Source organism: Emydura macquarii, unplaced genomic scaffold, assembly GCF_026122565.2.
Source record: "Emydura macquarii macquarii isolate MOO-44397 ecotype Brisbane River unplaced genomic scaffold, CSIRO-AGI_Emac_v2 contig_2676, whole genome shotgun sequence".
Classification (NCBI taxonomy): domain Eukaryota; kingdom Metazoa; phylum Chordata; order Testudines; family Chelidae; genus Emydura; species Emydura macquarii.
In genome coordinates, this window is record NW_027132813.1 from 5,179,186 (window position 1) to 5,197,732 (window position 18,547).

Consider the following 18,547-nt stretch of genomic DNA (forward strand, 5'->3'; position numbering starts at 1 on the left):
TACAATATCCAATGGATGTATCTTATGCCCTGATCCTGCAAAGGATTACACACATGCTGAATTTCATGCACTAGGAAACTTCAGTGGAGTCTGTAGCTTCTTTGAGTGCATTTGATATTCAGTATTCTAGTTGCGTTGATTAGGGTTGAGTAGACATTTACTTTACATGGTTTTGTTCCTTTCTGGGATAACATAACTCTTAGAATCAGAAAAATTCTTGCATCTGCAAATTCAAAGTTTGCCTCCAGAAAATAGTCTCAGATTTACTCAAAAAACATTATTTCTGAAACCATCCCTCCCAGTAAACTCACTAGAACAGAACTAGGGATAGAATTTGCTTGGTATGGGAAATGCAGTCCAGCTGAGTAACAGGTTCCTTAGGGGAGAATGGGGACATGAATGCCTGGAACTACAACTGCCATGAGGCACTATGGTAGCTCAACTTGATGCAGAAGTTATGTCATCCCAACCTATAAATAAATGTTTAATTTCAGATTGCCAAAAATAAAAGTGACATGTTGATTCAGGAATGAATCATTTTGACTTTTCCAAATGATATATCTTCCGCAATTTTTTAAAATTTTATTTATTTATTTTTTGATATTTAAATTTTGGTCCCAATTTGGTACAGAAAGATGTTAAAATTTCAGTATTTCCTATGGAGTTTCATTAAGGGCTTGATTGAATTCACCTTATTCTTCATTTTTTTAAAATCAGCTGTTTTTAATGGTAATTCATCTCCAGGATCTTACTATGACTACAGTAAACAGACAGCACATTAACAACAAAACTTCCTAACAGTACTCCCAAATACCGCAGTAACAAGAGTAATAGTCTAAGACTCTGTAGTAACACCACTGTAGATTAATGTTTAGGGCTGTTAGTGCAACATGCTGCAATAATCATATTTGTTTTAGAAGGGTAAAGGATAAAGCATGGATCATTACACAGGAAGTCCTTATTAAAATCTCATAATTTGTGCAGAATGGTTTTGTATTGTTTTTAAATTCACTTTGGGCCTGAAAATGGATGGAATTCATTGGTTCGTGGGATTGTAATTTTAAGTAGTGGATTGTATTAGCTTTCTTTTAACTTTTTTTAATAAGCAAGTCTGCTTAGCCAGCAACTTCTGGATACATTAATGTATTACAAGAGACACTTTTTTTTCATACCCTTTCTGCAGTATGTGGATCAGATCCTCAGTTGTTGTAAATCAGCATAGCTTCATTCACAACACTAGTGCTACCCTGATTTACACCAGCTGGCCCTTTGTGTGGCAAGATAGGGACTGAGTGGCTGCCCCTTAGCCCTATATAATTTATATTTGAAACAAAGGATGACATTAACAAAATTTACAATAAGCTTGGTAAAGATGAGAAGGAGTCATATCAGTTTGTCCTAGTGCTGATGCAGCTTCCTAGTGTAAAAACTCATTCATGCAGGGGCCAATAAAATGCAGTCATAAAATGATTATGACATGCTCTGGCTTTGAGTGACTCTGTTTTGCTGTCAGGCTCAAAAGCAGCAGAGTAGGTTGGGGGAATCTCACACATGAAGAGTTTGGCAGGCTTTTGTCAAAGTCTTGATTTTCCAAATTTCTTTGGTTACTGGGTGTAAAAGCAGTTCAGACAAAGTAGAAATTGATCCAGAGTCAGGGTACAAAATATTTCCTCTAACTCTTTGATTGATCATTTTAAAGGTGCATGCCTCTGCAGACCCAGATTTGGGGCCTGATCTGAAGCTCAATGGTCCTGCCACATCAACAGCTTTTCCATTCTTCGTTCTTCTAAAGATTCTTTGATCTGCCCCCTTTCTAGTTATGTCATATCCCTCACATCGTGAGCTGGATCCCATTGTGTATTTCAGATTTTTTTTCTCATATCTTCCTGGCATCAGGGTTGTCTTCTGCAGTATGCCTTCTGCTGCTAGTATGGATATCACATTGCTGCAGCTTTCCGGTTTCTTGCACTCTCACTTTTGCTAGTGTGAGCTCTGGGTTTAATGAAGATTTTCTGACAACATTTGAACTTGGTAGCATTTTGCATTTGCTTTACACTGGTGTAAATAACTACACACTGTGTAGGACTAGAGAGATTCAGGCCCATGGAATCCCATTTGCTTCATCCTGAACTAAATGTGATCACTGAAACACCATAAAGACCTTTCAAAGTCCAAAATTCTGTTTACAAAAGGCAAGGGTGTGTGGCGTGGGGAGCTTGTAGAAACATATAGGCTGGGCTTTGCAGTGGAGTCTGATTGTCCCAAGTTCCCAAAGGTGCACAGGTCCACTGCTACACTCCTTCAGGGGTTGCAACACACACCGAGTGCACAGGGCCCACTCCTAGGCTATGTCTACACTACACACCAGTATTGGCAGTGTATAGGGTATGCATAGTTACAGGCCACAGTGAAAAGCCAGCTGGGTTCACACTGTGGTGTGTAGCTATATGTGTCAGTGAAAGGCTCTGGCAGGGGGAAGCAGCAGGGAAAGGCTCCATTAAAAACAACATTGTAGACGGGGAGGCATGGTTTGGGCAAGCAGAGCGCATATAGGGTAACTCATGTATATACTCATACCCTTCAGGTAAGAGTCTTTACTTTGCTTGTCTAAGCCATGCCTCACTGGCTGCCCTGCTGTTTACATTCAGGCCGGTGGGGAAGGGCAGCTATGTGCATATGTACGCTACATGTTGCCAAAAGAAGCATGCAGTGTAAAACTGAAGGGAAAGACTCTGGTGTGAGGAGGCAGCTGGCAAAGGCTCAGCTTTCTCCACTGCCTTCCCTGCCGCTTTCCTCACCGCAGTGAAAGGCTCTGGCAGCAGGGACCTGCTGAAGCTTCCTCCACCCCCACTTCCCTACCAGAGGAAGCAACATGTAGCAACAAACCACAGTGTGGATGCAGCAGACTTTTCACTGCCTAGAGTAGCTACACGTACATCACACTGCTGCCAGGTTTGTTCAGTATAGACTTCGCCTTAAGGTCAGTGTTGGAAGACAAGGTCATAGCTCCTCCTTTTCCTACCTCCTCATTACTCGCTTTGGATTGCAGCCCCAGATGCCCTAGAAGGGAGTTCTCTTTACTCCAAAGTCCAGAACCAACAGTACGAACTGATACTTACAAAAGCAGTATAGGGATGGGGCAATGCTCCTTGCATGTTCTCCCCTACCATTTATCCGTAATCTGACCCTACATTAATCAAACCATGTGGGTGCATAGAAAGGGCTTGACCTCAATTAAAAAACCAGCACTTTTAAAAATATATAAACTTCCTCTGGAAGTGCTGGAGATCCAACCACAACAACATTGGTGCCAAGTGCACCCAAGAATGAATCCCTCTCTTTAAGGGGAAAAACTGAGCAGTCTAGTATCATACTGGACAAGTTGAATGCTTGAATGGAATACAAACAAAACTGTATAGATCATAGGGAAATATGTATCAATATATAGGTTAATGCAGCAAAGTAATAATTGTTAGCAGTAAACCAGATAAGGAATTTGTTTCAAATCCGATTTTAGGGGGAGATTTTCAGAGGTATAAATGCCACTGGGTACCCAATTCCTACTGAAAGTCATTGAATACATAGCTCCCATTTGTGTCTTTGAAAATCTCCCCCTTAATCCTTATTTTTATCTACACATATTCCCTTTAAACACACAGTCTCTCCATCCTTATAATTAATAATCACCACTATTCATTCAGCACCTTCTCACAAAGGAGGTTTTTGGAGTACTGAATGAGCAATTCAAGTAGGATAATATCCGCAGACAGTCAATCACTCAGTTAGAAACCAATGTTCCATTTCAAGAGCAGAACAGGTCAGTTCAGACTGGGTGACCTTAGTGCTGCCTTACAATCCTTCCCTCACCCCTTGAGGAGATGCAGAAAGAGTGTCTCAGATACAGTCCCCTGAAAGAAATATAGGTAGGCACAGGGAACAGACAAACAGAAAGAAGTGTGACAGGGAATCCATTGCACAGATTAGGACTAGAGACTTGCCTTTCTGAACAATCCCTCATTTACTTTATGTTTATACAATTCCTTACAAATTATGTACTCTAGTAATGGGGTCTTCCATAGATGCTCCTGTCATTCCATATGCAGCTCTAAAGTCTGAGACACTCTTCACACCACATAGTAGTGGTTCTTTCCTTATATAGCTATATATTACACATACAAGAACTATGCTGAAAGAACATTACTAAGGCTGCAATGTGAGCACACAAAATTTGAGAAATGCCAGAATTCATTCCCCTTTTGCATAAGCATTACACAACAATCTTTAGTTAACACCATCACATACTATTTTTTCCACAAAATGCCTGCCTCATTTGGTGCTCAGGATGGACCTGATCTGGAAATACAAGAAAGCCACATGCCTGCCAACTTATCAATTTATAGGACTCTCACCACAATACTATCTGAACACCTCACAATCATCAATGGATTTTTAGCCTTACAACACTCCCTATGAGGTAGGAAAGTATAATCGCCAGCCTACAGCTGGGGAGCTGAGAGGCACAACGCATATTAGGTGACTTCCTCAAGGTCATAAAAAGTCTGGGAGAGAGCCAGGAATTGAACCCACATATCCTGAGCCACAGGCCAAGGCCAAAGCCTTGGCCACTAGCCTACCATTTTTCCTACTACAACATAGACTTGTATTTCCAGAATGGCTAGGCACTTTATAGCACAAATAAAGAGCCATGGCCCCTTAAACTGTAAACTCTTTTGTTTACAGTGATTTTTAAACAAGACATTATCAGAGGTTAAAAACAATAGGAGCAGATGCAATTAGGAAGGAGAAGGGTTAGAGCAATAGGGCCATGCGGTTATTCACTTTCAGTATGTGCACCTAAAGGCCAATCCTGCAAGGTGCTGAGAAATGTCCATTGTCCTCAGCTCCCCTTGAGCTCCATAGGAGTTAAAGGTGCTCACGGCACCTCTCAAAAGGTACTTAGTAACTCACAGGTTTGGGCTAATGTGACTATATAATTTAATGCTATACCTTCCCACATGGAGATCAGCTGCCAAACAAATTTCAGCTAAACTAACTCTGTAAAATCTCCCAAGGTCTAAAACCAAGTTTAGATTGTGAAGCTGGATAGATGCTTCCTTTGCTCTTTTCTTGTATTAGGTTATTCTCATTGCTCCTGGACGCTGACAATATTGGCTCCCACCCTGGTTCTGGGTGAATACTGAAGACAAATATTCAATAAAAATGGAGAGAGTTTGCTTCCCTGGGATTGTGACCCCTCCATTCACCCTAAGCTATTCGGGCCAGGGACTGTTGCTTGCTGGCACGTGCAGCCCTACTATGAAAGAGCCCTGATCTTATTTGGGGCCTCAGCAGAAGCATTAGCACAGGCATTTTGAAAGTTCTTGTGAGCTTGGGCGTCACCAAGTCAGGAAGCAGAAACAATGTCGTATGACTTAGGTAACTAAGCACACAGCTTAAATAGAGAATTCAGCTCTCAGGAAAAGTAGGTTTGCCTAAGACATCCAGCAATCATTTCAAGTAATGGGAAAAAGAATCAAAATGCCTGTCCCCTCCTTTCTTTTCTCCCCCCCCCCCCCTTTTATACCATCCTTTCCTTCTGTGTTTTCCTCATTTACCTCTCTTTTTTCTTGCTTTGTGTCAACCTCCTACGTCTTTTGCATGCTTTTGCAGGTTTTCATATCCACCTCTTTTCCCTCCAACTTACTTCAAAAAAGTCCCTTAATAACCCTCTTTGCCCTCTCTCACTATTCCCTTAATTTATTCTCTTAAGGGACAGTCACATTTTCTTGTTCCTTAGTTACCTGGTTTAAAGTGCAAACTATTTTTTGCTTCTGCCCACAGCTGTTCAGAGTGTACAAAAGCTGATATTTTTTTGTTTTGAAATTTTGAGTAAAAACTAAAATTCTCTTAGACATCAGGTCCAGAAGGTTACAGACCAAAAGATGAATGTTCCTGAGAGACTATAAGAATGTAAGAAAAAGTGTGCATGCACATTTATAGAATGGAAACTTTAACTGACCATACTCCTCTTCTGTATTATAAATATATGTTCCTAGACAAATTTGATGGTAAGAGTTTGGAAATTATAATGCAGCTTAAACTAACATACATTAAAGTAAAACTATTTAAAACAGTATTTCTGGCACAGCTCTACCACTTTTAGATATGCTAATACTACACATTACAAGCTGTCTCTTAGGAAAACATCCTTTCATTCTTTTAAATAAAGATTTCCAGCCTTCATAATATCACCTGTTGTTTAAAAATAAATCGTCCCAATCAGGCTGATTTTGGTCTTTGTGCTGGCATCCATGCTGTATTAGTTGTTATCCATGTACCAGTGTGAGGTGGGGATCTGGAACACACTGCAACTGGAGTGGGAAGGGTCCCATCCACTCTTGGACAACATGAATGGAATTATTCTGAGAGGTGAGTAATTAAACCCTTGAAGGAGGACTTTTGAAAAACAGTCCAATTTTCAGAGTCCAAATTTAACTTAATGTGTATTTATTATGACAACATCAATTTACTCTCCTCACAGTGATTGCTCTTAAAACAAAACAAAACAAAACAAAAACCACAGGTAGGGCTCAAAGGAGTCTCTATCAACAGACCTTGGGATTGATGGTTTCTATTCATCCTCAGAGAAAGCATAGAATAGGGAAAATGGGTAGTGCTAGTGCCCATACATCACATCACTAGTGTGCCTCATTTATTATCTGTAGAGAGTAGGACTGTCCAGAAAACAAGAATTCCATTTTGCAAAAATTGTCCAGGTTTCAAGTTTTGTTTTCATTCTGCATTGGAATGAAAACAAGACATTCTGAAAAAAAAATGAGGAAGACAAAGATCCACCCCAGCATAGCCAATGGGTACTCACCTGGGAAGTGTTGCAGCCGGTCTATTTTGTTTAAACAATTAAATATGCAGCAAGCCAATGAGAAACTGATCTGATAACCTGAAGATTAGGCTACTCAGCTGGAATGTAGGAGATGCAGGTGAAAGCCCCTGTTGTGAATCAGGACAAACAGAGACTTAAATATAGGTCTTCTGCATCTCAGGCAAGTCTCCTTATCATTGGCCTACTGGCTTTCTCAGAGTGGGTTCTCTCTCTATGACCACAAATTCCATTCTGGCCTGAGAAACTTTCCTGACACAGCTTTTGTCAAAACCAGTATGTTTCTATGAAGAGTTTCGGTTTTGACAAATAGGCATTTTCCAACAAAAAACAACATTTAGTTCACAAATTCCCAACCCAGTGAATTCTACATAGCTGTGTAAAGAGCAGATCATAACAACTCTGACCCCAAGCTGTGACCACTGTATCTGAGTTTAGCGAGGAGGAATCCTCCCTTCATTTTACAGGAGGAGACTGAAATTTGACAGGACCGAGAACTGCGGTTTGTGCTAACAGCAGCTGCCATTTTAGATCCATGTGAGCAAAAGAGCTGCTTATGAATAAAGTGAAGCCCTTGGCTTTAATCCCAGCAGTGATTCTGCCCCAAGTTTAATTATGAATTGCATGGCTGGACTGTGGACCACTCAGCATCTAGGTGCCTCCCAGAATTGTGTCTGCCAACCCTTGAAGATATGTCCTTTTCCCATGAGTCACGCTCAATACTATAATCTACTAATGTAGCTGCTGATTTATTCCTGTTTGTGTTTGGGTTATATTCATAGCTTAGGTGCTTAGCTTCCTGCTGAGGGCTGGTTGCTCAGCAACCAGCTCCTCTCTTTCTCTGCAAGAGAGAGTGGCTGAATTTTTTGGAAACAGTCATTCGTTTAACTTGACTCTCTTGAAAACCAGGCACCACTTAATTGAAGTTGAAGGGATATCTGACGTGAGGGTCAGATTCCCTCAAATAAAGCACAAAAAATCCTCATACTTAAAGACAACTTAAGGCTTGTTACCAATAACCAGGTTAAGACCTTCGTTAAAGGAAGGTCACAACAATCTTTATCATAGTGGATGCAGCAAATGGCTCTGGCACTTTCTTTTCTGGTATAGTTTTGCAACCTGAACGTTCTGAAAGCAAGGTCAAATAGACTTTAGCAGCCATCTATAAAACATAAGATCACTACATGGGCACTGATTTCATTAAGCAGCCCTGTATAAATTAGCATAGCTTCTGTGGTGTAGTATGTAATGATGTAACCGTGTTCTATTTTCGTTGTACTGTGCCTTTAAGTTTAGAGGAGCCTTTCTTCCTGTCTTCAGTGACAGCTGCCCTTTACTGTCTTGCGTCAGGTGCAGAGTAATACAGAGTGAATTGCCATGTGTGTGTCTCCCTGTGTAAAAGAGACTTTATAGACCAGATCATCAGCTTGTGTAAAGAGACAGCGCTACAGTGAAGTCAAATGGAGCTATGCTGATTTACACCAGCTGAAGCTCTATCTATCCATCCATGCCACCCATCACTACTATGTGAGCACCATCCACATAAAGTCAATATCACTATCAAAATCCCTAGTGGAATTCAAGGAGTCCCTTGCATTTCTTTTTGGGGCAAAAACTCCGTTTGGAGTAGGAGTTTGGTTTGTTTTTTACTTTTATTTTTTATGGTTAGCAGTAGAAGGGGTGTCTTTCTTATGAATCTGGTGAATGTCTTTCTTATGGTGGAAAGGCTTTTTCAAAAAGGAAGGTTTGGCAGGGTTTCCTAAAGGCCCTAGTTGTGCCTGATCACTGCTGGAAGTTCATTCCATAGTCACATCAGCTCAACCAAGAATGTTCACATGCTCCATCCTGGGCTCTGGGCTCTGCATTATGCCGGAGAAATGCAGCTGTTACAGAGGTTCATAGACACAAAGTGGTCTTTGCTGTAGCTGGGGCTTGATCCACTAATCTACCCCTGGCTAAACATTTATTAAACATCCTGAAACTTCAAGCAAGTCTCAGCTTTGGTTTGGTTCAATGGATGGGTTAGAATTCAGGTTCTATATGATTTTGTTTATATGATCCAGTTCACTAATCCCTAATTAGAGGGGCAGAAAATAACTCTTTGAACCCCAGGACAGGCAGGAGCTCAAAGATGAATGATTGTTCAGTAGTTAGGGTACCAGCCTAGGACTTGGGAGACCTGTGTTCAATTTCTTGCTCTGTCACAGACTTCCTATGTCACCTTGGAGGAATGATTTAGCCTCTCTGTGCTTCAGCTCCCCATCTATAAAAATGAGGACAAGAGCACACCCTGCCTCACAGATATGTTGTGAGGATAAATACATTGCAGATTGTGAGGTGCTCAGAGGCTATGGTAATGGGGTCCACAGTCATAGATCAATAGGGTGATAAGGAATAATATTAAAATTAAGTAAATGAACATTTAGCCAGAATATCAGGCAAAACACCCTGGTGGTGTCAGCTACTGGATGTAGACTAGCCTCCCAGGGGAAATGGTGGAAGACCAAAATCTTGATTCAGGACATAGCACTGAAAAATATAGTCTGAGAAACAATCCTGCATTTTCCTATGATTCCTCAAGTGGCCCAGATTCTTTAGGTGACCTATTTCTGAACTTTCATAGAATCATAGAAATGAAGGAAGGGGAAGCATAGTAGATGATCTAATCCCTTCCCTTCCCACCTAGAGCAGCTACAGCATCATGGTGCAATTACTATTAACTGAAAAATGTGTTTAGGAAGTTGATGCTCAAGGGATTGGTTCAATAAAATCAGAATTCTGTTTGAATGAAAATGTCTGAAACTCACAATTCTATGGCAGCTCCCTCATTACATGTGCTTTTTTTCCTGTGCACTCAGTACTAAAATATTTACATTCTGAATTTAGCAGTAAGTAGATATTCAAATGGTGTCTGAAGAAAGAGGTAGCCTGACACATTTTCCAGTACTAAATAAGAGAGGACCACATTCTACATTCTACTCTCATGTATAATGAAAAGGAATCTGGAGTAACTTCACTGAGGTTAGTGTAATTGATTCCAGATTTATACCAGTGTAACTGAAATCAGAATTATTATTGCTTGTTTGCATGCTTCTGGCAGTACCCCTAATATGCTGGGTGCTATACAAAACAAAAGAAGGCATGAGGCCCATCCTAAAGAGCTTATAGTCTGAAAAGGCAAAAGAGGGTAGGGGGAGGATGATACAACAGAAAAGTAAAGTGGTCAGGAAGTGACTGGCACATCCTGATAATCCAAACTATATATAAAAGTAGATTGACTAGTCTATATACCAATACCCTACAGTTTTGCCATGATCAATCAGTTTCTTGTAAGCATCTTGGTAGAATTAGGTCTTCAGGAGGGATCTGAATATGAAGACGGTCATGGTCTTGAAGACCTCAGGAATGGAGTTCCACGTGTGAAGTACAGAGGCACTTGTGGGAGAAGTGGATGAATGGGGAATCAGGGCTAGCACCATTAGCTATATGAGGATTTCTTAGATGTACAGTTCACATACCCCAATTAGTTTGGTCACTCCTACTCCATCAGCCTGGAACAATCTCATTGAAGGCAGAAAAAACCCTACTTTGTATAGTTTTTCTTCTTATAACTAGCAAATTGATGAGCCTCATAAAAATGGCTTGAACTCTGGGCTTCCTCAGTGTGTTCTAATTACAACAGCATGAAATATTTGTGCTTCTTATGGGAACTCTGGTTTCCATGGGGATCGAGACCTGTCTCATCTGCTTTTTCAGCATTAGATTTGCAGGCAGACGTGTGTGTGGAATCCTTGGTGAGCAAAAAGAGGAGAGAAAATGCTAGTTGAGCCATTAGATATCCTGGCATGAATATATGCACCTTTCTAAGACTAGGAATAAGAGATCAAGGATGCATGATTCCCTGTCATAGCTCAGAGGTTGGTCATCCATAACTCACATTATGATCCACCAAATATAATAGGTCATGTCAGACAGCACCCATCTTTCAAGAGAGTCCACAAATGTAACTGGCAGGTAACTGCCATGTTGAAACTGGGCTTATCTTTAATTTCCTTTGGGTGCCCTAATTACAAGGGTTTAAAGTATGTGTGAGCCTACCTGATCATTACACCCTAATCATTTGGCTTCTATAGGCAGATTTTTTAGTCTCTGCTGTGCACCAGCCACTCCCCTTTGACAGGATACCTTAGTAGCAAAATAAGATAACCCATCACATATACACAGGACATCCCCTGACATCATACAAACTAAGGCCTTCAGAGATGGCAGCTAGATAGAGCAGGACTGATGCCTTATAAATACAGAACCCAGATTAGAGAGAAAAGTTGAAAGTTAGACCTTCCTTCAGGCTGTGCTACTACAGAGCTGGGGGAACAGACATGCACTGAGCAATACAAAGGTCAGAGATCTAATCCTCCTTTGCACATGCACCCTGGCTTGTGTTCTGTGCAATTCAGCCCCACTCAAGGAACTGACGTGTCATCTCCTGCCCTATCAGAACATCATTTCCTCTGGGTATTCTAGTGCTCCCTGTCTTCTTCAGATCTGTCTTCTTTACATTGCAATCACTTCAGAACAAAGTTAATTATATCATCCTCACAGCACCTCTGTAAGGAAAGGATTAGTACCCTTTATTTCAGAGGGGGAAGCTGAGGCACAAACAGCTTAAGGGCTTATGCTCAGCCACACAGTGAACCTGTGTCAAAACTGGGGTAAAAGCTCAGGATCTCGGGCTCCCACCCGCAGTGTTCAGATCACTAGGCCACACTGCGTATTTGACCTGCTCATTGCTTTCACCTGCTGTTACTGGGCTTGTAAACTACTCTCATTTCAGAAATCACCTACGGCTGATCCTCTGCTAGGGCTGGCTGAACAATCCATTTCAATGGCCACATTGTGCCTTACCAGGAATATTCCAAGCCAAATGCAGGCAGATGTCTACTCAGAGGTCACAGTACTGACTATTCCCAGTGCCTTTTATTGGATCAGTAATAAATGCATCCTTCCCAAAGCATCAGAGGTTTGCTGCCTACATTATATGGTTTTAGGAAACAAAAACGCCTCTTGAATTATTACTATACAGTTTTGCTGTTCCAATGTGCTGACTGGCCAAGAATAACAAAGAAAAAGCCAAAAATTTAGATCAGTTACATCTATTAAAAAAAGGAATTGTTAACTATCTCATTCTTCCTGACAACCAAAATAAGAATATGTTGGAGGAGACCTCAGGAATCATCTTTTAAATGGAAATAGAGAATGTGCAGTTAGGACTACATCAACAGGTCCAAATAAATAAAAAACAACCCAAATATTCACTCAAAATTCAAACCAAACTTCAACCTACTTTGAGATTCAAAAAGAAAAAAGCCCAGCAGACTTATCCCCCTCACTTCTGCTATTTTTCATTTTTCACAGCTTTTCTTAAAATTGAGCTCTATTGATTCTGACTGGGCAAAAGCCAGCAGTGTCAGAATGCGACCAGAAAAGCCTTAGATGTCCCGCCAAATGCTGCAGCTTCAGGAGGTTCAGATAAATGAGATAAGCATGTGAAATTCACTGCCTTTTTCTGAACCAAACCTTCTGGAGGCTTGTCTGTTTCTAGCAACATTCCATTCTCCCAGTATTTCAATGTATATGTAGAGAGAGAATAGATAAATATATGCCATACATCTTAACCAGTGGTTAAAGCAGAATGAAATAAGAAGGGGAGGTCTCTTTAGGTACAAGCCAAGGAAGCTCTCTCTCCCTTTTGTTCCACAGTACTTACCCCTAATGCTAATCCTCCCAAGAGAATAGGAAACTCTAAACCCTCCACCCACCTTACTCTAGCTGACCAAAGTAGTGACTCTGTTGGCTCATTTTCAATACATTCTTTGTCCGTGGATTGTAGCATGCCTTCTCAGGTAGGTTGATTGATCGATCGATTGATCACTATCACCTAAGCTAGATGGACTTGATCTAACATGTCTTTTCCACTTCTAAGATCCTATTCATTACAGAGACTATCCTTGAAACAGAGCCTTTCAGGAATAAGATGTAGGAGAAATGCCTATTTGCGTGTTTGCACCATCACATGTGTGTGTTTGTATATAGGTTACTGTCACGAAGGACTGCCCTCATTACATTACAGTATGTTAACAAACAACTTGCATATGTTTGTTTCCCAACTTGCAATATGACTAAAGTGTCATTCTGAATTATAACACTCTGACTTTGTTTATTTGATCACTTTTTAAAACAAAATGTGTGTGTATTTTGAGATAAAGCCAGAGCAAAAAGTGAGGACTTTGTAGTAATATGACCTTACTTCTGCTAAGGACTTATTCTGAGAATAAATATTTAAAGACTTTATGGACTGACTCAGAGAGTGGAGCAGTTTAATAAATATTGTGCTTAATTCTCTATGGCTCATGGCTTGTGAGCTGAAGGATTTTCAGCACCCTGGACAGCTGACAGTCTGACCCAAGGACAATAGTGTGGCATAATACTGCCACTCCACTGTTCAGTAAAGCATGAGACATGAAGAAAAGACCTCTCTCTGAGGCATGAAAGAAATCACATGAGAGAGAAAGGCGACTTCTTTTCAGGACATATTGTGGACCCTTTCAAAATCTGGAAAAGGGCACCACTTCACCCCAGGAGAGAATCCTTCAGACTAAATGAGAGAGAGACACCCATTCCCAAAGAGATGGACCACCCTCTGAGGGATCAGGGAGAGGGAGTGTATCCATCTAAGGATTGAAGAATCACTCTGAGATAAAACACCTCCCCAGAGAGAGACCTCATGGGAGAGTCACTCACTGAGGTACAAGAAAGAAGGAAGACCCTACTTTGAAACCCTCCCCCCACACACATACACACTCCAAACTATGAGAGAAATATATATGAAATATATATGTGAATGAGACAGCCACCAACATAAGGGATGAAAAAGACCCTCAGAATATGAGCGATTCCCCATTTTGAGATATATATATATAAGACCTGCAATGAAGGCATTCCACCCTCACCCTTACCCTGACAAAACAAAAAAGCCTGACCCTTCATCACCCCCAACAAAACGAGAGAACAGCAAATCCCTTCTCAGGAGAAATACATGCCCCATTTCTCCTTCCCAGGCATGAAAGAGAGGGAGAATGTGAGAAAGGAAGGTTCTATTCCTGGAGTATAATGACTACAGTAAAGCCAGATTCCAGTTTTAATGGACCTGGGGCCTGCAAGTAGGAAACACAGAATCAGCAAATGTAGAAGCAAAATGAAAACTAAAAAGCAATGCATTTAATTATGAAACAATATTCTCAAGCAATAAGTCTGCAAAAAAGAATAAACAACTTACAAGAATGAGATTTGCTACAATAATATACCATACGTGGAGATTTCTGAGTGCAATACTGCAGAAGTAAATCTTAATACATAACATCACAATTTACCCCCAAAGTTTTAATTTTGAAATATACTGGGAGACAAAATAAAATAAAATATAAAACATCTGCTAGTCAGATGGTCTGAAATATCCTAGTTACTATGTTTTGCCTCTCTCTCCATGTAAGACAGACATTTTAGTTTGGAAACACTAGTAGGGATTTTGAGCAGTCAATAGACTCCATCTACTTTTATTTCCCACAGAAATTCTGTGCTCTACACCTTTCTTAATGGGACACAACCAGTTGCACTACTGATGCCTGCAAGCTGTCTCAAGGCACTACCACCCAGATGTCCAAAAGATGTGTGTGAAAGAGAATGGGTTACTCATGTCATGGAAGCAACCATTAAAAGTATACAGGTGGGTGACTCAAGAGATTTGTAATAATGACATTTGAATTTCTAGAACACCTTTCCTCAAGATGCTGTACAGGCATAAACCATGTAGGTTTAATACCACTGTTCTCATTTTCCAGACAGAACTGAAGCACAGAATGGGCTAGTGACTTACCTGAGGTCATACAGAAAGTCTGTGGTAGAGCTGGGAGTAGAACTCAAATCTCTTGACTATCAATTATGGGCCTTAACTCTAAAAGCACCCCATATTTCCAAATGGGAGAGGGAGACTTCCAACCAGGCCAGACTAGTAATGATCTAAAATTGTTACCACCTGGAATCTATTTAGCATACTGGATGAATTAAGTTTGGTGGCTTTCAATCGAGCTCTTAGAAGGCAGGTGTTTACATCACAAAAACCACCACCACGCCTGTTACCTTCTTTAGTGGTCTCAGCAAGAGAGGCCAGAGATTGAATGGACGATGAAGACTAATGATCAGGGCTGAGGCACTTTGACAGGGTATGATACAGGCAATCCTGCATGGCTATTGCATCTGTTCCATGAACAGAAGACTTTATTCTTCAAGAATTTCAATCCACCATAATTCCAGTTTTGAGGGTGAGGAGGATAGGATCACTCTTCATCATAATTTACAAAATACAATGTGCAATGCCCGTGATAATATATTCAAGGGTATAATATTGTTATTTCAGATTTACTGAAAACCATGCTCCTTAAGACATCTGCTTCATAAGTGTATATTGAAGATGATAATGGGCTTTGTGTATTTGAGTGCCAAGAACCATTCTTTCAGAGAAGCCATGTTAAGTCAGTAACTGGTGTGCCTACTCTTAGACACTGAATACAAGCCCAAATAGCTAAGTGCCAGAAAGATGTCAATAAATTGGAAAGGATTCAGAGAAGAGCAACAAGAAATGATTAAGAGGTCAGATGGATTGATTTATGAGAAAATATTAAAACAGCTGAATGACTAGGGTGAGGGGACGCAGTACAAGGCTAAGAGTATGAACACCAATAAATTATTGGAGATAAATGATTTAGGACAGTAAAAGTGGGTATAAACAACGAGAGTCCTGTAGCACTTTAAAGACTAACAAATTTAATTTCTTCAGGCATAAGCTTTCGTGGACTGTAACCCACTTTGTCAGATGTAAGGGATAGAAATCGGATAGGGTGTATGTATATACATCTAAGGGTAAGGAACAGCAATGGGGAAGTTAGGTATAAGTGAAGTCCATTCAGTTAGAGTAGTTGTGGCCTATTCACAACCATTGATTAGGAGGTGAGAATGTGTGAACAGTGACAATTACTTCTTGTAATGAGATAACCATTCCAAGTCCCTGTTTAGACTCAGTTTAATTATGTCAAGTTATCCTTGCTTATAGACAGCCCCCCAACCTGAAGCAAATACTCACCAGCAACTGTACACCATACAACAAGAACACTAACCCAGGAACATACACCTGCAACAAACCCCGTTGCCAGCTCTGCCCACATGTCGACTCTAGTGACACCATCACAGCTAACCACATCAGCCATACCATAAGGAGCTCATTCACCTGCACATCTACTAATGTAATATATGCCATCATGTGCCAGCAATGCCCCTCTGCCATGTACATTGGCCAAACCGGACTGTCACTACGCAAAAGAATAAATGGACACAAATCAGACACAAAAAATGGTAACATCCATAAACCAATCGGAGAGCATTTCAATCTCCCAGGACACTCTGTAGCTGACTTGAAAGTTGCTATACTTCTACAAAAAAAGCCTTCAAAAACAGACTTCAAAGAGAAACTGCAGAGTTGGAACTCATATGCAAACTTGACACAATCAAACTGGGTCTAAATAAGGACTTGGAATGGTTATCTCATTACAAGTAGTAATTGTCACTGTTCACACATTCTCACCTCCTAATCAATGGTTGTGAATAGGCCTCAACTACTCTAACTGAATGGACTTTGCTTATACCTAACTTCCCCATTGTTGTTCCTTACCCTTAGATGCATATATATACCTCCTATCTGATTTCTATTCCTTACATCTGACAAAGTGGGTTACAGCCCACGAAAGCTTATGCCTGCAGAAATTAAATTTGTTAGTGTTTAAAGTGCTATAGGACTCTCGTTTTTGCTGTGTACAGACTAACACAGCTACCCCTCTGGAAGTTTTCACAAAAGTGGGTATAATTCAGTGTCATAGAGCAATACCGAGCTAAGGACAATTTAGTCTGAGTATCTAGGAGAAATGGTTATGTTGAGATCTATTAGATTGTGAAATAATCTCCCAAAGGAAATGGTGGAAGCTCCATTGCTTAAATCACTTTAAATTTAGACTCAGCAAATACTAGGAGAACAGACTGTAAAGGGGAACAACTGCACTGGAAGAGACGAGTAGATTTTAGTCCTGGTCTATACTAGAGAGTCCTGTCCACCAAAGTCAGCTTACACACTGTGCAATGTACACACTGCAACCAACCCCTGGCCGATAAAACTGCCCTGTTTTTTCGACAAAACAAAACCACCTCGATGAGAGGTGTAGAGCTTATGTTGGCATAGTAAGGCGATACAGTATCAGTGTAGACACTGCATCCCCTTACATCAGCTGTGGGACTGTTCTTTTTGTCAACTTCACCTCTCAGCTGGAGCGGTGAAATTGACAAGAAAGCCCAAGCCTGGGCAGCTGCAAACAGGGGCATCTGGTTCCCATTCCCAGCTGGGAGCAGGGCAAGAAGCCTGGGGTGCTGGTCTCCGCTCTGGGTTGGGAGCCGAGACCAGAAGTCTGGGTGCTTCTCCACCTGCTCCTCACTGGGGGAGCCTTGTCAATTACACAGCTGAGCTGTGAAATTGACATGGCTGCCTGTTCCAGAGGAGACGGGAACAGAGAACGCTGGGGTGGCTTCCCCTGGCTCCCAGCAGGGAAAGGAGAAAGGAGAAGTCCCTGGATGCTTCCCCAGGCTCCCGGTTCGGACCAGGAAGTTCAGGTGCAGGAGCCCATAGGGAGCCCAGAGGCCTGTGAGCTCCTGGCTGAGACGGGATTCTCAGCTCTCCACACTGCTCCTTAGGTTGGTGGAAGTGCTCCTGGTGAGGACACACTCCACCAACCCAAGAGGAAAGTGTGCACATCAGCCACTGCTGTAATTACAGCAGTGGTTGTAAGTCAACCTAATATAGGTCGACTTATTTTTTAAGTGTAGACAAGGCCTAAGTGACCTAATAGGTTTCTTCATTTCTAATTTCAATGATTCTTTTACATCTTTTCTGTAATGACAGTGGATAAGATGGACAAGATGGGTGAGGTAATATATTTTATTGGTGGTTGGTCCAATAAGAGATACTACCTCACCTACCTTGTCTCTCAAATATCCTGGGACTGACACAGCTACAACAACACTGCATATAGCGGATAAGATGGTACCTTTAATTTATAGCTGAACAAAATATATATCTGTTGAAGGAAGCCTCCTTTTTCTGCTAGCTAAATATTCACAAGTAGGCTGTGATTTGCTCAGATACATTTGTTATTCATTGATTATCTTTTCAATTTTTTTTGAACTATAGATTGATCACAAATATATGACGTTCTAGCTGCACTGTTTAGATGTGTCATTTTTTTCTAGTCCATGATTGGAAGATTACTTCCAGTGCAACTATTGGCATGTGGGATTTAAAATTTGGTTTCTGCAAAAACTCAGGCATACGTTTTTCAAGTTTGCCTTCTAAATTTGTGCAAGTAGTACAGCATTCGGATATATACAGAAACTAAGCACACAACGGAGTTGTGCTCTATCATGACTGAAACAAATTCTCTTGAAAACATGAACCAATATTCATGGAAACCTCATTGCATTATTAGTTCTGCTCTA